This window comes from Pseudophryne corroboree, unplaced genomic scaffold (assembly GCF_028390025.1).
Source record: "Pseudophryne corroboree isolate aPseCor3 unplaced genomic scaffold, aPseCor3.hap2 scaffold_973, whole genome shotgun sequence".
NCBI lineage: Eukaryota > Metazoa > Chordata > Amphibia > Anura > Myobatrachidae > Pseudophryne > Pseudophryne corroboree.
Window position 1 is genome coordinate 66,932 of NW_026970553.1, and position 16,105 is coordinate 83,036.

General features: G+C 47.1%; 18 non-coding genes and 5 pseudogenes across 18 annotated transcripts; all 23 read left to right on the forward strand.

Moving 5' to 3' along the window:
* The first annotated feature begins 73 nt into the window (after positions 1-73).
* Positions 74-236, forward strand: LOC135048501 (U1 spliceosomal RNA). The gene has a single exon (XR_010240362.1). It is a non-coding gene; the product is annotated as a U1 spliceosomal RNA (small nuclear RNA).
* A 671-nt stretch (positions 237-907) lies between these two features.
* LOC135048494 (U1 spliceosomal RNA) lies at positions 908-1,071 on the forward strand. The gene has a single exon (XR_010240356.1). It is a non-coding gene; the product is annotated as a U1 spliceosomal RNA (small nuclear RNA).
* A 152-nt stretch (positions 1,072-1,223) lies between these two features.
* On the forward strand, positions 1,224-1,386 carry LOC135048507 (U1 spliceosomal RNA). Its single transcript, XR_010240367.1, has one exon. It is a non-coding gene; the product is annotated as a U1 spliceosomal RNA (small nuclear RNA).
* Positions 1,387-2,058: 672 nt separating this feature from the next.
* Positions 2,059-2,222, forward strand: LOC135048482 (U1 spliceosomal RNA). Its single transcript, XR_010240344.1, has one exon. It is a non-coding gene; the product is annotated as a U1 spliceosomal RNA (small nuclear RNA).
* Positions 2,223-2,374: 152 nt separating this feature from the next.
* On the forward strand, positions 2,375-2,516 carry LOC135048512 (U1 spliceosomal RNA; annotated as a pseudogene).
* Positions 2,517-3,211: 695 nt separating this feature from the next.
* Positions 3,212-3,375, forward strand: LOC135048488 (U1 spliceosomal RNA). Its single transcript, XR_010240350.1, has one exon. It is a non-coding gene; the product is annotated as a U1 spliceosomal RNA (small nuclear RNA).
* Positions 3,376-3,527: 152 nt separating this feature from the next.
* Positions 3,528-3,690, forward strand: LOC135048502 (U1 spliceosomal RNA). The gene has a single exon (XR_010240363.1). It is a non-coding gene; the product is annotated as a U1 spliceosomal RNA (small nuclear RNA).
* Positions 3,691-4,361: 671 nt separating this feature from the next.
* LOC135048483 (U1 spliceosomal RNA) lies at positions 4,362-4,525 on the forward strand. The gene has a single exon (XR_010240345.1). It is a non-coding gene; the product is annotated as a U1 spliceosomal RNA (small nuclear RNA).
* A 152-nt stretch (positions 4,526-4,677) lies between these two features.
* LOC135048513 (U1 spliceosomal RNA) lies at positions 4,678-4,819 on the forward strand (annotated as a pseudogene).
* A 693-nt stretch (positions 4,820-5,512) lies between these two features.
* LOC135048485 (U1 spliceosomal RNA) lies at positions 5,513-5,676 on the forward strand. The gene has a single exon (XR_010240347.1). It is a non-coding gene; the product is annotated as a U1 spliceosomal RNA (small nuclear RNA).
* Positions 5,677-5,828: 152 nt separating this feature from the next.
* LOC135048497 (U1 spliceosomal RNA) lies at positions 5,829-5,991 on the forward strand. The gene has a single exon (XR_010240359.1). It is a non-coding gene; the product is annotated as a U1 spliceosomal RNA (small nuclear RNA).
* Positions 5,992-6,665: 674 nt separating this feature from the next.
* LOC135048489 (U1 spliceosomal RNA) lies at positions 6,666-6,829 on the forward strand. Its single transcript, XR_010240351.1, has one exon. It is a non-coding gene; the product is annotated as a U1 spliceosomal RNA (small nuclear RNA).
* A 152-nt stretch (positions 6,830-6,981) lies between these two features.
* Positions 6,982-7,144, forward strand: LOC135048503 (U1 spliceosomal RNA). Its single transcript, XR_010240364.1, has one exon. It is a non-coding gene; the product is annotated as a U1 spliceosomal RNA (small nuclear RNA).
* Positions 7,145-7,856: 712 nt separating this feature from the next.
* On the forward strand, positions 7,857-8,020 carry LOC135048484 (U1 spliceosomal RNA). The gene has a single exon (XR_010240346.1). It is a non-coding gene; the product is annotated as a U1 spliceosomal RNA (small nuclear RNA).
* A 152-nt stretch (positions 8,021-8,172) lies between these two features.
* On the forward strand, positions 8,173-8,314 carry LOC135048504 (U1 spliceosomal RNA; annotated as a pseudogene).
* A 692-nt stretch (positions 8,315-9,006) lies between these two features.
* Positions 9,007-9,170, forward strand: LOC135048490 (U1 spliceosomal RNA). Its single transcript, XR_010240352.1, has one exon. It is a non-coding gene; the product is annotated as a U1 spliceosomal RNA (small nuclear RNA).
* Positions 9,171-9,322: 152 nt separating this feature from the next.
* On the forward strand, positions 9,323-9,464 carry LOC135048498 (U1 spliceosomal RNA; annotated as a pseudogene).
* Positions 9,465-10,154: 690 nt separating this feature from the next.
* LOC135048495 (U1 spliceosomal RNA) lies at positions 10,155-10,318 on the forward strand. Its single transcript, XR_010240357.1, has one exon. It is a non-coding gene; the product is annotated as a U1 spliceosomal RNA (small nuclear RNA).
* Positions 10,319-10,470: 152 nt separating this feature from the next.
* LOC135048499 (U1 spliceosomal RNA) lies at positions 10,471-10,633 on the forward strand. The gene has a single exon (XR_010240360.1). It is a non-coding gene; the product is annotated as a U1 spliceosomal RNA (small nuclear RNA).
* A 671-nt stretch (positions 10,634-11,304) lies between these two features.
* LOC135048478 (U1 spliceosomal RNA) lies at positions 11,305-11,468 on the forward strand. The gene has a single exon (XR_010240340.1). It is a non-coding gene; the product is annotated as a U1 spliceosomal RNA (small nuclear RNA).
* Positions 11,469-11,620: 152 nt separating this feature from the next.
* On the forward strand, positions 11,621-11,762 carry LOC135048477 (U1 spliceosomal RNA; annotated as a pseudogene).
* A 692-nt stretch (positions 11,763-12,454) lies between these two features.
* On the forward strand, positions 12,455-12,618 carry LOC135048479 (U1 spliceosomal RNA). Its single transcript, XR_010240341.1, has one exon. It is a non-coding gene; the product is annotated as a U1 spliceosomal RNA (small nuclear RNA).
* A 1,752-nt stretch (positions 12,619-14,370) lies between these two features.
* Positions 14,371-14,444, forward strand: TRNAS-ACU (transfer RNA serine (anticodon ACU)). The gene has a single exon. It is a non-coding gene; the product is annotated as a tRNA-Ser (tRNA).
* Positions 14,445-16,105: the final 1,661 nt, after the last annotated feature.

The window sequence follows — 16,105 nt, forward strand, 5'->3', positions numbered from 1 at the left end:
TGCCTCAGTTGGATCTCCTTCACTTGACAGGGGGGTGCCCGAGCAGCGACCCTCCCCAGCTCTAGCCCAACTCCTACTTACCTGCCAGGTGAGATACTATGATCAGGAAGGTGCTTCTCCCAAGGCAAGGCTCACCCATTGCACTCTGGGTGTGCTGCTCCTGTGATTTCCCAAAATGTGGGACACTTGACTGCATAATTTGTGTTTCCTCTGGTCGGCTCTCGTATAATTCAGATCTCTTTGCATCAGGTCTCTCTCCAGCCTAGTTTGCTGTCTGTTTCCACTTCTCTTTTCTTGAGCCGTTCCCTTTTATGCCCTTGCGCACTATACTGACTTCTCCCGTCTGCTTACTTTGTGCCTTGCAACGCACAATGCGAACTACAGGTAGTGCTGCAGGTCCCACAACCTTTTATTTGCCTTACAGAGCAGCTCTGGAGCTGTTACAGAGCCCAGCTTCTGCAAGAAATCAGCTTGAATGCTTCAGGGGCTGGGGCATAGCCAACATGAGCCCCACACCGAAGGAGGGTGGAGGTGTTTAATGTGAACTAGGGGTCATCCAAGCGCCGCAAAAGGCCGCCATGCCCTGCATACCCCTTTTCTCTTTTCATATATAGATGAGGGTTCCAGCCAACTTTGGCCCACTGCTTGGATGACATCACCGTATGCAAATCCGTCTTCTGCAGACCTTCCCCCAGGAATGCTTGTACTAGTTGTTGCATTTGGTTTGTTGTTTGGGGGTGCTTCAGTATTAGGCAACCTTCTGCCCTCCCATGTTCATCTGAAAATATGTGTTCTCCCTGCAGTTGTTGTCCCCAGATGAGAGTTCCCTTGTGCTGCCTCAGTTGAATCTCCTTTACTTGACAGAGATGTGCCTGAGCAGCGGCCCTCCCCAGCCCTATCCCAAATCATACTTATTTTGCATAGGAGATACCATGGTCATGAAGATTGATCTCCCAGGGTGAGGTTCATTCATTGCATTCTGGGTATGCTGACCCCTATGATTTCCCCAAATGTGGGAAACTCGACTGCATTATTTGTGGTAGTGGGGGACTGTGTTTGTTCTTTCCTCTGGTCAGCTCTGGTAACAGTCAGATTTCTTTGTCTCAGATCTTCCTCTAGCCTTGTTCTTCTTTCGAGAGTTTCCTTGTGCTGCCTCAGTTGTATCTCCTTCACTTGACAGGGGGGTGCCCGAGCAGCGACCCTCCCCAGCTCTAGCCCAACTCCTACTTACCTGCTAGGTGAGATACTATGATCATGAAGGTGCTTCTCCCAGGGCAAGGCTCACCCATTTCACTCTGGGTGGGCTGCTCCTGCGATTTCTCCAAATGTGGGAAACTTGACTGCATAATTTGTGTTTCCCCTGGTCGGCTCTCGTATAATTCAGATCTCTTTGTCTCAGGTCTCTCTCCAGCCTAGTTTGCTGTCTGTTTCCACTTCTCTTTTCTTGAGCCGCTCCCTTCTATGCCCTTGCGCACTATCCTGACTTCTCCTCGTCTGCTTAATTTGTGCCTTCCAACGCACAATGCAAACTACAGGTAGTGCTGCAGGGCCCACACCCTTTTATTTGCCTTACAGAGCAGCTCTGGAGCTGTTACAGTGCCCAGCTGCTGCAAGAAATCAGCTTGAATGCTTCAGGGGCTGGGGCATAGCCAACATGAGCCCCACACCGAAGGAGGGTGGAGGTGTTTAATGCGAACTAGGGGTCATCCAAGCGCCGCAAAAGGCCGCCATGCCCCGCATGCCCCTTTTCTCTTTTCATATGCAGACGAGGGTTGAAGCCAAGTTTGACTCACTGCTTGGATGACATCACCATATGCAAATCCATCTGCTGCAGGCCTTCCCCCAGGAATGCTTGCACTAGTTGTTGCATTTGGTTTGTTGTTTGGGGGTGCTTCAGTATTAGGCAGCCTTCTGCCCTCCCATGTTCATCTGAAAATATGTGTTCTCCCTGCAGTTGTTGTCCCCAGATGAGAGTTCCCTTGTGCTGCCTCAGTTGAATCTCCTTTACTTGACAGAGATGTGCCTGAGCAGCGGCCCTCCCCAGCCCTATCCCAAATCATACTTATTTTGCATAGGAGATACCATGGTCATGAAGATTGATCTCCCAGGGTGAGGTTCATTCATTGCATTCTGGGTATGCTGACCCCTATGATTTCCCCAAATGTGGGAAACTCAACTGCATTATTTGTGGTAGTGGAGGACTGTGTTTGTGCTTTCCTCTGGTCAGCTCTGGTAAAACTCAGATTTCTTTGTCTCAGATCTTCCTCTAGCCTTGTTCTTCTTTCAAGAGTTCCCTTGTGCTTCCTCAGTTGGATTTCCTTCACTTGACAGGGGGGTGCCCGAGCAGCGACCCTCCCCAGATCTAGCCCAACTCCTACTTACCTGCCAGGTGAGATACTATGATCATGAAGTTGCTTCTCCCAGGGCAAGGCTCACCCATTGCACTCTTGGTGTGCTGCTCCTGCGATTTCCGCAAATGTGGGAAACTTGACTGCATAATTTGTGTTTCCCCTGGTCGGCTCTCATATAATTCAGATCTCTTTGTCTCAGGTCTCTCTCCAGCCTAGTTTGCTGTCTGTTTCCACTTCTTTTTTCTTGAGCCCCTCCCTTCTATACCCTTGTGCACTATCCTGACTTCTCCTCCCGTCTGCTTACTTTGTGCCTTACAATGCACAATGCGAACTACAGGTAGTGCTGCAGGGCCCACACCCTTTTACTTGCCTTACAGAGCAGCTCTGGAGCTGTTACAGTGCCCAGCTGCTGCAAGAAATCAGCTTGAATGCTTCAGGGGCTGGGGCATAGCCAACATGAGCCCCACACCGAAGGAGGGTGGGGGTGTTTAATGCGAACTAGGGGTCATCCAAGCGCCTCAAAAGGCCGCCATGCCCTGCATACCCCTTTTCTCTTTTCATATGCAGATGAGGGTTCCAGACAACTTTGGCCCACTGCTTGGATGACATCACCGTATGCAAATCCGTCTTCTGCAGACCTTCCCCCAGGAATGCTTGTACTAGTTGTTGCATTTGGTTTGTTGTTTGGGGGTGCTTCAATATTAGGCAGCCTTCTGCCCTCCCATGTTCATCTGAAAATATGTGTTCTCCCTGCAGTTGTTGTCCCCAGATGAGAGTTCCCTTGTGCTGCCTCAGTTGAATCTCCTTTACTTGACAGAGATGTGCCTGAGCAGCGGCCCTCCCCAGCCCTATCCCAAATCATACTTATTTTGCATAGGAGATGCCATGGTCATGAAGATTGTTCTCCCAGGGTGAGGTTCATTCATTGCATTCTGGGTATGCTGACCCCTGTGATTTCCCCAATTGTGGGAAACTCGACTGCATTATTTGTGGTAGTGGGGGACTGTGTTTGTGCTTTCCTCTGGTCAGCTCTGGTAAAAGTCAGATTTCTTTGTCTCAGATCTTGCTCTAGCCTTGTTCTTCTTTCGAGAGTTCCCTTGTGCTGCCTCAGTTGGATCTCCTTCACTTGACAGGGGGGTGCCCGAGCAGCGACCCTCCCCAGCTCTAGCCCAACTCCTACTTACCTGCCAGGTGAGATACTATGATCAGGAAGGTGCTTCTCCCAAGGCAAGGCTCACCCATTGCACTCTGGGTGTGCTGCTCCTGTGATTTCCCAAAATGTGGGACACTTGACTGCATAATTTGTGTTTCCTCTGGTCGGCTCTCGTATAATTCAGATCTCTTTGCATCAGGTCTCTCTCCAGCCTAGTTTGCTGTCTGTTTCCACTTCTCTTTTCTTGAGCCGTTCCCTTTTATGCCCTTGCGCACTATACTGACTTCTCCCGTCTGCTTACTTTGTGCCTTGCAACGCACAATGCGAACTACAGGTAGTGCTGCAGGTCCCACAACCTTTTATTTGCCTTACAGAGCAGCTCTGGAGCTGTTACAGAGCCCAGCTTCTGCAAGAAATCAGCTTGAATGCTTCAGGGGCTGGGGCATAGCCAACATGAGCCCCACACCGAAGGAGGGTGGAGGTGTTTAATGTGAACTAGGGGTCATCCAAGCGCCGCAAAAGGCCGCCATGCCCTGCATACCCCTTTTCTCTTTTCATATATAGATGAGGGTTCCAGCCAACTTTGGCCCACTGCTTGGATGACATCACCGTATGCAAATCCGTCTTCTGCAGACCTTCCCCCAGGAATGCTTGTACTAGTTGTTGCATTTGGTTTGTTGTTTGGGGGTGCTTCAGTATTAGGCAGCCTTCTGCCCTCCCATGTTCATCTGAAAATATGTGTTCTCCCTGCAGTTGTTGTCCCCAGATGAGAGTTCCCTTGTGCTGCCTCAGTTGAATCTCCTTTACTTGACAGAGATGTGCCTGAGCAGCGGCCCTCCCCAGCCCTATCCCAAATCATACTTATTTTGCATAGGAGATACCATGGTCATGAAGATTGATCTCCCAGGGTGAGGTTCATTCATTGCATTCTGGGTATGCTGACCCCTATGATTTCCCCAAATGTGGGAAACTCAACTGCATTATTTGTGGTAGTGGAGGACTGTGTTTGTGCTTTCCTCTGGTCAGCTCTGGTAAAAGTCAGATTTCTTTGTCTCAGATCTTCCTCTAGCCTTGTTCTTCTTTCAAGAGTTCCCTTGTGCTTCCTCAGTTGGATTTCCTTCACTTGACAGGGGGGTGCCCGAGCAGCGACCTTCCCCAGATCTAGCCCAACTCCTACTTACCTGCCAGGTGAGATACTATGATCATGAAGTTGCTTCTCCCAGGGCAAGGCTCACCCATTGCACTCTTGGTGTGCTGCTCCTGCGATTTCCGCAAATGTGGGAAACTTGACTGCATAATTTGTGTTTCCCCTGGTCGGCTCTCATATAATTCAGATCTCTTTGTCTCAGGTCTCTCTCCAGCCTAGTTTGCTGTCTGTTTCCACTTTTTTTTTCTTGAGCCCCTCCCTTCTATACCCTTGTGCACTATCCTGACTTCTCCTCCCGTCTGCTTACTTTGTGCCTTCCAATGCACAATGCAAACTACAGGTAGTGCTGCAGGGCCCACACCTTTTTACTTGCCTTACAGAGCAGCTCTGGAGCTGTTACAGTGCCCAGCTGCTGCAAGAAATCAGCTTGAATGCTTCAGGGGCTGGGGCATGGCCAACATGAGCCCCACACCGAAGGAGGGTGGGGGTGTTTAATGCGAACTAGGGGTCATCCAAGCGCCGCAAAAGGCCGCCATGCCCTGCATACCCCTTTTCTCTTTTCATATGTAGATGAGGGTTCCAGCCAACTTTGGCCCACTGCTTGGATGACATCACCGTATGCAAATCCGTCTTCTGCAGACCTTCCCCCAGGAATGCTTGTACTAGTTGTTGCATTTGGTTTGTTGTTTGGGGGTGCTTCAGTATTAGGCAGCCTTCTGCCCTCCCATGTTCATCTGAAAATATGTGTTCTCCCTGCAGTTGTTGTCCTCAGATGAGAGTTCCCTTGTGCTGCCTCAGTTGAATCTCCTTTACTTGACAGATGTGCCTGAGCAGCGGCCCTCCCCAGCCCTATCCCAAATCATACTTATTTTGCATAGGAGATACCATGGTCATGAAGATTGATCTCCCAGGGTGAGGTTCATTCATTGCATTCTGGGTATGCTGACCCCTATGATTTCCCCAAATGTGGGAAACTCGACTGCATTATTTGTGGTAGTGGAGGACTGTGTTTGTGCTTTCCTCTGGTCAGCTCTGGTAAAAGTCAGATTTCTTTGTCTCAGATCTTCCTCTAGCCTTGTTCTTCTTTCGAGAGTTCCCTTGTGCTGCCTCAGTTGGATCTCCTTCACTTGACAGGGGGGTGCCCGAGCAGCGACCCTCCCCAGCTCTAGCCCATCTCATACTTACCTGCCAGATGAGATACTATGATCAGGAAGGTGCTTCTCCCAGGGCAAGGCTCACCCATTGCACTCTGGGTGTGCTGCTCCTGTGATTTCCCCAAATGTGGGACACTTGACTGCATAATTTGTGTTTCCTCTGGTCGGCTCTCGTATAATTCAGATCTCTTTGTCTCAGGTCTATCTCCAGCCTAGTTTGCTGTCTGTTTCCACTTCTTTTTTCTTGAGCCCCTCCCTTCTATACCCTTGTGCACTATCCTGACTTCTCCTCCCGTCTGCTTACTTTGTGCCTTACAATGCACAATGCGAACTACAGGTAGTGCTGCAGGGCCCACACCCTTTTACTTGCCTTACAGAGCAGCTCTGGAGCTGTTACAGTGCCCAGCTGCTGCAAGAAATCAGCTTGAATGCTTCAGGGGCTGGGGCATAGCCAACATGAGCCCCACACCGAAGGAGGGTGGGGGTGTTTAATGCGAACTAGGGGTCATCCAAGCGCCTCAAAAGGCCGCCGTGCCCTGCATACCCCTTTTCTCTTTTCATATGCAGATGAGGGTTCCAGACAACTTTGGCCCACTGCTTGGATGACATCACCGTATGCAAATCCGTCTTCTGCAGACCTTCCCCCAGGAATGCTTGTACTAGTTGTTGCATTTGGTTTGTTGTTTGGGGGTGCTTCAATATTAGGCAGCCTTCTGCCCTCCCATGTTCATCTGAAAATATGTGTTCTCCCTGCAGTTGTTGTCCCCAGATGAGAGTTCCCTTGTGCTGCCTCAGTTGAATCTCCTTTACTTGACAGAGATGTGCCTGAGCAGCGGCCCTCCCCAGCCCTATCCCAAATCATACTTATTTTGCATAGGAGATGCCATGGTCATGAAGATTGTTCTCCCAGGGTGAGGTTCATTCATTGCATTCTGGGTATGCTGACCCCTGTGATTTCCCCAATTGTGGGAAACTCGACTGCATTATTTGTGGTAGTGGGGGACTGTGTTTGTGCTTTCCTCTGGTCAGCTCTGGTAAAAGTCAGATTTCTTTGTCTCAGATCTTGCTCTAGCCTTGTTCTTCTTTCGAGAGTTCCCTTGTGCTGCCTCAGTTGGATCTCCTTCACTTGACAGGGGGGTGCCCGAGCAGCGACCCTCCCCAGCTCTAGCCCAACTCCTACTTACCTGCCAGGTGAGATACTATGATCAGGAAGGTGCTTCTCCCAAGGCAAGGCTCACCCATTGCACTCTGGGTGTGCTGCTCCTGTGATTTCCCAAAATGTGGGACACTTGACTGCATAATTTGTGTTTCCTCTGGTCGGCTCTCGTATAATTCAGATCTCTTTGCATCAGGTCTCTCTCCAGCCTAGTTTGCTGTCTGTTTCCACTTCTCTTTTCTTGAGCCGTTCCCTTTTATGCCCTTGCGCACTATACTGACTTCTCCCGTCTGCTTACTTTGTGCCTTGCAACGCACAATGCGAACTACAGGTAGTGCTGCAGGTCCCACAACCTTTTATTTGCCTTACAGAGCAGCTCTGGAGCTGTTACAGAGCCCAGCTTCTGCAAGAAATCAGCTTGAATGCTTCAGGGGCTGGGGCATAGCCAACATGAGCCCCACACCGAAGGAGGGTGGAGGTGTTTAATGTGAACTAGGGGTCATCCAAGCGCCGCAAAAGGCCGCCATGCCCTGCACGCCCCTTTTCTCTTTTCATATGCAGACGAGGGTTGAAGCCAACTTTGACCCACTGCTTGGATGACATCACCATATGCAAATCCATCTGCTACAGGCCTTCCCCCAGGAATGCTTGCACTAGTTGTTGCATTTGGTTTGTTGTTTGGGGGTGCTTCAGTATTAGGCAGCCTTCTGCCCTCCCATGTTCATCTGAAAATATGTGTTCTCCCTGCAGTTGTTGTCCCCAGATGAGAGTTCCCTTGTGCTGCCTCAGTTGAATCTCCTTTACTTGACAGAGATGTGCCTGAGCAGCGGCCCTCCCCAGCCCTATCGACAGAGATGTGCCTGAGCAGCGGCCCTCCCCAGCCCTATCCCAAATCATACTTATTTTGCATAGGAGATACCATGGTCATGAAGATTGTTCTCCCAGGGTGAGGTTCATTCATTGCATTCTGGGTATGCTGACCCCTATGATTTCCCCAAATGTGGGAAACTCGACTGCATTATTTGTGGTAGTGGGGGACTGTGTTTGTTCTTTCCTCTGGTCTGCTCTGGTAAAAGTCAGATTTATTTGTCTCAGATCTTCCTCTAGCCTTGTTCTTCTTTCGAGAGTTTCCTTGTGCTGCCTCAGTTGTATCTCCTTCACTTGACAGGGGGGTGCCCGAGCAGCGACCCTCCCCAGCTCTAGCCCAACTCCTACTTACCTGCTAGGTGAGATACTATGATCATGAAGGTGCTTCTCCCAGGGCAAGGCTCACCCATTTCACTCTGGGTGTGCTGCTCCTGCGATTTCCCCAAATGTGGGAAACTTGACTGCATAATTTGTGTTTCCCCTGGTCGGCTCTCATATAATTCAGATCTCTTTGTCTCAGGTCTCTCTCCAGCCTAGTTTGCTGTCTGTTTCCACTTCTCTTTTCTTGAGCCGCTCCCTTCTATGCCCTTGCACACTATCCTGACTTCTCCCGCCTGCTTAATTTGTGCCTTCCAACGCACAATGCAAACTACAGGTAGTGCTGCAGGGCCCACACCCTTTTACTTGCCTTACAGAGCAGCTCTGGAGCTGTTACAGTGCCCAGCTGCTGCAAGAAATCAGCTTGAATGCTTCAGGGGCTGGGGCATAGCCAACATGAGCCCCACACCGAAGGAGGGTGGAGGTGTTTAATGCGAACTAGGGGTCATCCAAGCGCCGCAAAAGGCCGCCATGCCCTGCATGCCCCTTTTCTCTTTTCATATGCAGACGAGGGTTGAAGCCAACTTTGACTCACTGCTTGGATGACATCACCATATGCAAATCCATCTGCTGCAGGCCTCCCCCCAGGAATGCTTGCACTAGTTGTTGCATTTGGTTTGTTGTTTGGGGGTGCTTCAGTATTAGGCAGCCTTCTGCCCTCCCATGTTCATCTGAAAATATGTGTTCTCCCTGCAGTTGTTGTCCCCAGATGAGAGTTCCCTTGTGCTGCCTCAGTTGAATCTCCTTTACTTGACAGAGATGTGCCTGAGCAGCGGCCCTCCCCAGCCCTATCCCAAATCATACTTATTTTGCATAGGAGATGCCATGGTCATGAAGATTGTTCTCCCAGGGTGAGGTTCATTCATTGCATTCTGGGTATGCTGACCCCTGTGATTTCCCCAATTGTGGGAAACTCGACTGCATTATTTGTGGTAGTGGGGGACTGTGTTTGTGCTTTCCTCTGGTCAGCTCTGGTAAAAGTCAGATTTCTTTGTCTCAGATATTCCTCTAGCCTTGTTCTTCTTTCGAGAGTTCCCTTGTGCTGCCTCAGTTGGATCTCCTTCACTTGACAGGGGGGTGCCCGAGCAGCGACCCTCCCCAGCTTTAGCCCAACTCCTACTTACCTGCCAGGTGAGATACTATGATCAGGAAGGTGCTTCTCCCAGGGCAAGGCTCACCCATTGCACTCTGGGTGTGCTGCCCCTACGATTTCCCCAAATGTGGAAAACTTGACTGCATAATTTGTGTTTCCCCTGGTCGGCTCTCATATAATTCAGATCTCTTTGTCTCAGGTCTCTCTCCAGCCTAGTTTGCTGTCTGTTTCCACTTCTTTTTTCTTGAGCCCCTCCCTTCAATACCCTTGTGCACTATAATGACTTCTCCTCCCGTCTGCTTACTTTGTGTCTTACAATGCACAATGCAAACTACAGGTAGTGCTGCAGGGCCCACACCCTTTTACTTGCCTTACAGAGAAGCTCTGGAGCTGTTACAGTGCCCAGCTGCTGCAAGAAATCAGCTTGAATGCTTCAGGGGCTGGGGCATGGCCAACATGAGCCCCACACCGAAGGAGGGTGGGGGTGTTTAATGCGAACTAGGGATCATCCAAGCGCCGCAAAAGGCCGCCATGCCCTGCATACCCCTTTTCTCTTTTCATATGCAGATGAGGGTTCCAGCCAATTTTGGCCCACTGCTTGGATGACATCACCGTATGCAAATCCGTCCAGACCTTCCCCCAGGAATGCTTCTACTAGTTGTTGCTTTTGGTTTGTTGTTTGGGGGTGCTTCAGTATTAGGCAGCCTTCTGCCCTCCCATGTTCATCTGAAAATATGTGTTCTCCCTGCAGTTGTTGTCCCCAGATGAGAGTTCCCTTGTGCTGCCTCAATTGAATCTCCTTTACTTGACTGAGATGTGCCTGAGCAGCGGCCCTCCCCAGCCCTATCCAAAAACATACTTATTTTGCATAGGAGATACCATGGTCATGAAGATTGCTCTCCCAGGGTGAGGTTCATTCATTGCATTCTGGGAATGCTGACCCCTGTGATTTCCCCAAATGTGGGAAACTCGACTGCATTATTTGTGGTAGTGGGGGACTGTGTTTGTTCTTTCCTCTGGTCAGCTCTGGTAAAAGTCAGATTTCTTTGTCTCAGATCTTCCTCTAGTATTGTTCTTCATTCGAGAGTTCCCTTGTGCTGCCTCAGTTGGATCTCCTTCACTTGACAGGGGGGTGCCCGAGCAGCAACCCTCCCAAGCTGTAGCCCATCTCCTACTTACCTGCCAGGTGAGATACTATGATCAGGAAGGTGCTTCTCCCAGGGCAAGGCTCACCCATTGCACTCTGGGTGTGCTGCTCCTGCGATTTCTCCAAATGTGGGAAACTTGACTGCATAATTTGTGTTTCCCCTGGTCGGCTCTCGTATAATTCAGATCTCTTTGTCTCAGGTCTCTCTCCAGACTAGTTTGCTGTCTGTTTCCACTTCTCTTTTCTTGAGCCGCTCCCTTCTATGCCCTTGCGCACTATCCTGACTTCTCCCGTCTGCTTAATTTGTGCCTTCCAACGCACAATGCGAACTGCAGGTAGTGCTGCAGGGCCCACACCCTTTTACTCGCCTTACAGAGCAGCTCTGGAGCTGTTACAGTGCCCAGCTGCTGCAAGAAATCAGCTTGAATGCTTCAGGGGCTGGGGCATAGCCAACATGAGCCCCACACCGAAGGAGGGTGGAGATGTTTAATGCGAACTAGGGGTCATCCAAGCGCCGCAAAAGGCCGCCATGCCCTGCACGCCCCTTTTCTCTTTTCATATGCAGACGAGGGTTGAAGCCAACTTTGACACACTGCTTGGATGACATCACCATATGCAAATCCATCTGCTGCAGGCCTTCCCCCAGGAATGCTTGCACTAGTTGTTGCATTTGGTTTGTTGTTTGGGGGTGCTTCAGTATTAGGCAGCCTTCTGCCCTCCCATGTTCATCTGAAAATATGTGTTCTCCCTGGAGTTGTTGTCCCCAGATGAGAGTTCCCTTGTGTTGCCTCAGTTGAATCTTCTTTACTTGACAGAGATGTGCCTGAGCAGCGGCCCTCCCCAGCCCTATCCCAAATCATACTTATTTTGCATAGGAGATACCATGGTCATGAAGATTGTTCTCCCAGGGTGAGGTTCATTCATTGCATTCTGGGTATGCTGACCCCTGTGATTTCCCCAAATGTGGGAAACTCGACTGCATTATTTGTGGTAGTGGGGGACTGTGTTTGTGCTTTCCTCTGGTCAGCTCTGGTAAAAGTCAGATTTCTTTGTCTCAGATTTTCCTCTAGCCTTGTTCTTCTTTCGAGAGTTCCCTTGTGCTGCCTCAGTTGGATCTCCTTCACTTGACAGGGGGGTGCCCGAGCAGCGACCCTCCCCAGCTCTAGCCCAACTCCTACTTAAATGCCAGGTGAGATACTATGATCATGAAGTTGCTTCTCCCAGGGCAAGGCTCACCCATTGCACTCTGGGTGTGCTGCTCCTGCGATTTCCCCAAATGTCTGAAACTTGACTGCATAATTTGTGTTTCCCCTGGTCGGCTCTCGTATAATTGAGATCTCTTTGTCTCAGGTCTCTCTCCAGCCTAGTTTGCTGTCTGTTTCCACTTCTCTTTTCTTGAGCCACTCCCTTCTATGCCCTTGCGCACTATCCTGACTTCTCCCGTATGCTTAATTTGTGCCTTGCAACGCACAATGCGAACTACAGGTAGTGCTGCAGGGCCCACACCCTTTTACTTGCCTTACAGAGCAGCTCTGGAGCTGTTACAGTGCCCAGCTGCTGCAAGAAATCAGCTTGAATGCTTCAGGGGCTGGGGCATAGCCAACATGAGCCCCACACTGAAGGAGGGTGGGGGTGTTTAATGCGAACTAGGGGTCATCCAAGCGCCGCAAAAGGCCGCCATGCCCTGCATACCCCTTTTCTCTTTTCATATGCAGACGAGGGTTCCAGCCAACTTTGGCCCACTGCTTGGATGACATCACCGTATGCAAATCCGTCTTCTGCAGACCTTCCCCCAGGAATGCTTGCACTAGTTGTTGCATTTGGTTTGTTGTTTGGGGGTGCTTCAGTATTAGGCAGCCTTCTGCCCTCCCATGTTCATCTGAAAATATGTGTTTTCCCTGCAGTTGTTGTCCCCAGATGAGAGTTCCCTTGTGCTGCCTCAGTTGAATCTCCTTTACTTGACAGAGATGTGCCTGAGCAGCGGCCCTCCCCAGCCCTATCTCAAATCATACTTATTTTGCACAGGAGATACCATGGTCATGAAGATTGTTCTCCCAGGGTGAGGTTCATTCATTGCATTCTGGGTATGCTGACCCCTGTGATTTCCCCAAATGTGGGAAACTCGACTGCATTATTTGTGGTAGTGGGGGACTGTGTTTGTGCTTTCCTCTGGTCAGCTCTGGTAAAAGTCAGATTTCTTTGTCTCAGATCTTCCTCTAGCCTTGTTCTTCTTTCAAGAGTTCCTTTGTGCTGCCTCAGTTGGATCTCCTTCACTTGACAGGGGGGTGCCCGAGCAGCGACCCTCCCCAGCTCTAGCCCAACTCATACTTACCTGCCAGGTGAGATACTATTAAGTGGATTTTTGAAAGAAAACAATACTGTCAATATACTATTAAAACAAATTAAAATGGTAAAAGTTATTGTACTTTAAGTAAAAATAAAAGAGCTAAAATATCAATCCCAGTTTTGGATTACTTTAATTAACAAAAAAAATGCATATAGCAGAGGATAGTTTCAATCTGCCTACCTCTGGGTTATAGGCCCAGCATGCTTCCATTGCAGTACTCTGCTGCACATGTAAGTGCAAGAGATCCTGAAGCACTCACTCATCATGGGAAAGTACCAATGTGTTTCTTCATTGGTTGATTTAAGAAAATTCTTACAAAAACTCTCCAGATTATTGACTTTTGAAAGTTTTTCTAGGAAACGTTCTAGATGAATGCTTATTAGCCTTTGTCAGTATGTACATTTTGCAAAGTGTCTCCGTGGCGCAATCGGTTAGTGTGTTCGGCTATTAACCAAAAGGTTGGTGGTTCAATCCCAAGCAGGGACGTAATTGACCTTGTTGTCAGATTTTGGTGATCTTTAAGTAGACAAGTCAAAATTTCAAACCCCCTCTTATGGTGTAGGGTACCTGGCCTTCTCTGATGTAATCAGAGTTAGATTTGATTAAGTGATTTTATAAAAAAACAGATAGGAAGTACAATTTAGCAGTGGGTTGCAGAGAAAAAGAAAAATGCTGGCAGAAAAATCCAATTGAGTGATTAAACAGCTCTTCATTTTCTGGCTTTATTTTTATGCTAACAAATTTGTTCTCTGAAAAGGGTCCACAAAGCCAAGTCTCTGATTAACACCTTTGTAGGGATGGTTTTTCACCTATTACTAAATTAAACTTGCTTCATTGGAAAGGCAGCAAGATGCATCCTCATTTCAATGTCTACTGAAATAATACAGGTTGACACAAGGAAACATTAACGCCACTGCATCCTTGCTGCTTTCTCATGTGGAAGTCTGTTTAATGTGAAAACAAGGTGATATCTAATTAGCACACAGGTAAGGAATTAAGAAAATATTTAAGGGTGAAGATGTTTCTCACAAAATCGTTGCCCCAATGCATCATTGAAATTCAAGCTGGAAAGATGATTTTAATATATCACTTGTACATGTTGTATTGCTCTTCTGGTGACAATGTAGTTTGTTTTTGTCAATTACCATTTTAATAATAGGGTAAAGAAAATTAAGTGGATTTTTGAAAGAAAACAATACTGTCAATATACTATTAAAACAAATTAAAATGGTAAAAGTTATTGTACTTTAAGTAAAAATAAAAGAGCTAAAATATCAATCCCAGTTTTGGATTACTTTAATTAAAAAAAAAATGCATATAGCACAAGATAGTTGCAATCTGCCTACCTCTGGGTTATGGGCCCAGCATGCTTCCATTGCAGTACTCTGCTGCACATGTAAGTGCAAGAGATCCTGAAGCACTCACTCATCATGGGAAAGTACCAAGGTGTTTCTTCGTTGGTTGATCTAAGAAACATCTTACAAAAACTCTCCAGATTATTGACTTTTTAAAGTTTTTCTAGGAAACGTTCTAGATGAATGCTTATTAGCCTTTGTCAGTATGCACTTTTGCAAAGTGTCTCTGTGGCGCAATCAGTTAGTGTGTTTGGCTACTAACCAAAAGGTTGGTGGTTCAATCCCACCCAGGGACGTAATTGACCTTGTTATCAGGTTTTGGTGATCTTTAAGTAGACAAGTCAAAATTTCAACCTCCCTCTTATGATGTAGGTTACCTGGCCTTCTCTGATGTAATCAGAGTTAGATTTGATTAAGTGATTTTATAAAAAACAGCTAGGAAGCACAATTTAGCAGTGGGTTGCAGAAAAAAAAAATATGCTGGCAGAAAAATCCAATTGAGTGATTAAACAGCTCTTCATTTTCTGGCTTTATTTTTATGCTAACAAATTTGTTCTCTGAAAAGTGTCCACAAAGCCAAGTCTCTGATTAACACCTTTGTAGGGATGGTTTTTCACCTATTACTAAATTAAACTTGCTTCATTGGAAAGGCAGCAAGATGCATCCTCATTTCAATGTCTACTGAAATAATACGGGTTGACACCAGGAAACATTAACGCCACTGCATCCTTGCTGCTTTCTCATGTGGAAGTCTGTTTAATGTGAAAACAAGGTGATATCTAATTAGCACACAGGTAAGGAATTAAGAAAATCTTTATTTAAGGGTGAAGATGTTTCTCACAAAATCGTTGCCCCAATGCATCATTGAAATTCAAGCTGGAAAGATGATTTTAATATATCACTTGTACATTTTGTATTGCTCTTCTGGTGACAATGTAGTTTGTTTTTGTCAATTACCATTTTAATAATAGGGTAAAGAAAATTAAGTGGATTTTTGAAAGAAAACAATACTGTCAATATACTATTAAAACAAATTAAAATGGTAAAAGTTATTGTACTTTAAGTAAAAATAAAAGAGCTAAAATATCAATCCCAGTTTTGGATTACTTTAATTAACAAAAAAAAATGCATATAGCAGAGGATAGTTTCAATCTGCCTACCTCTGGGTTATGGGCCCAGCATGCTTCCATTGCAGTACTCTGCTGCACATGTAAGTGCAAGAGATCCTGAAGCACTCACTCATCATGGGAAAGTACCAATGTGTTTCTTCGTTGGTTGATTTAAGAAAATTCTTACAAAAACTCTCCAGATTATTGACTTTTTAAAGTTTTTCTAGGAAACGTTTTAGATGAATGCTTATTAGCCTTTGTCAGTACGTACTTTTTGCAAAGTGTCTCTGTGGCGCAATTGGTTAGTGTGTTCGGCTATTAACCAAAAGGTTGGTGGTTCAATCCCACCCAGGGACGTAATTGACCTTGTTATCAGATTTTGGTGATCTTTAAGTAGACAAGTCAAAATTTCAAACCCCCTCTTATGGTGTAGGGTACCTGGCCTTCTCTGATGTAATCAGAGTTAGATTTGATTACGTGATTTTATAAAAAAAACAGATAGGAAGTACAATTTAGCAGTGGGTTGCAGAGAAAAAGAAAAATGCTGGCAGAAAAATCCTATTGAGTGATTAAACAGCTCTTCATTTTCTGGCTTTATTTTTATGCTAACAAATTTGTTCTCTGAAAAGTGTCCACAAAGCCAAGTCTCTGATTAACACCTTTGTAGGGATGGTTTTTCACCTATTACTAAATTAAACTTGCTTCATTGGAAAGGCAGCAAGATGCATCCTCATTTCAATGTCTACTGAAATAATACAGGTTGACACCAGGAAACATTAACGCCACTGCATCCTTGCTGCTTTCTCACGTGGAAGTCTGTTTAATGTGAAAACAAGGTGATATCTAAT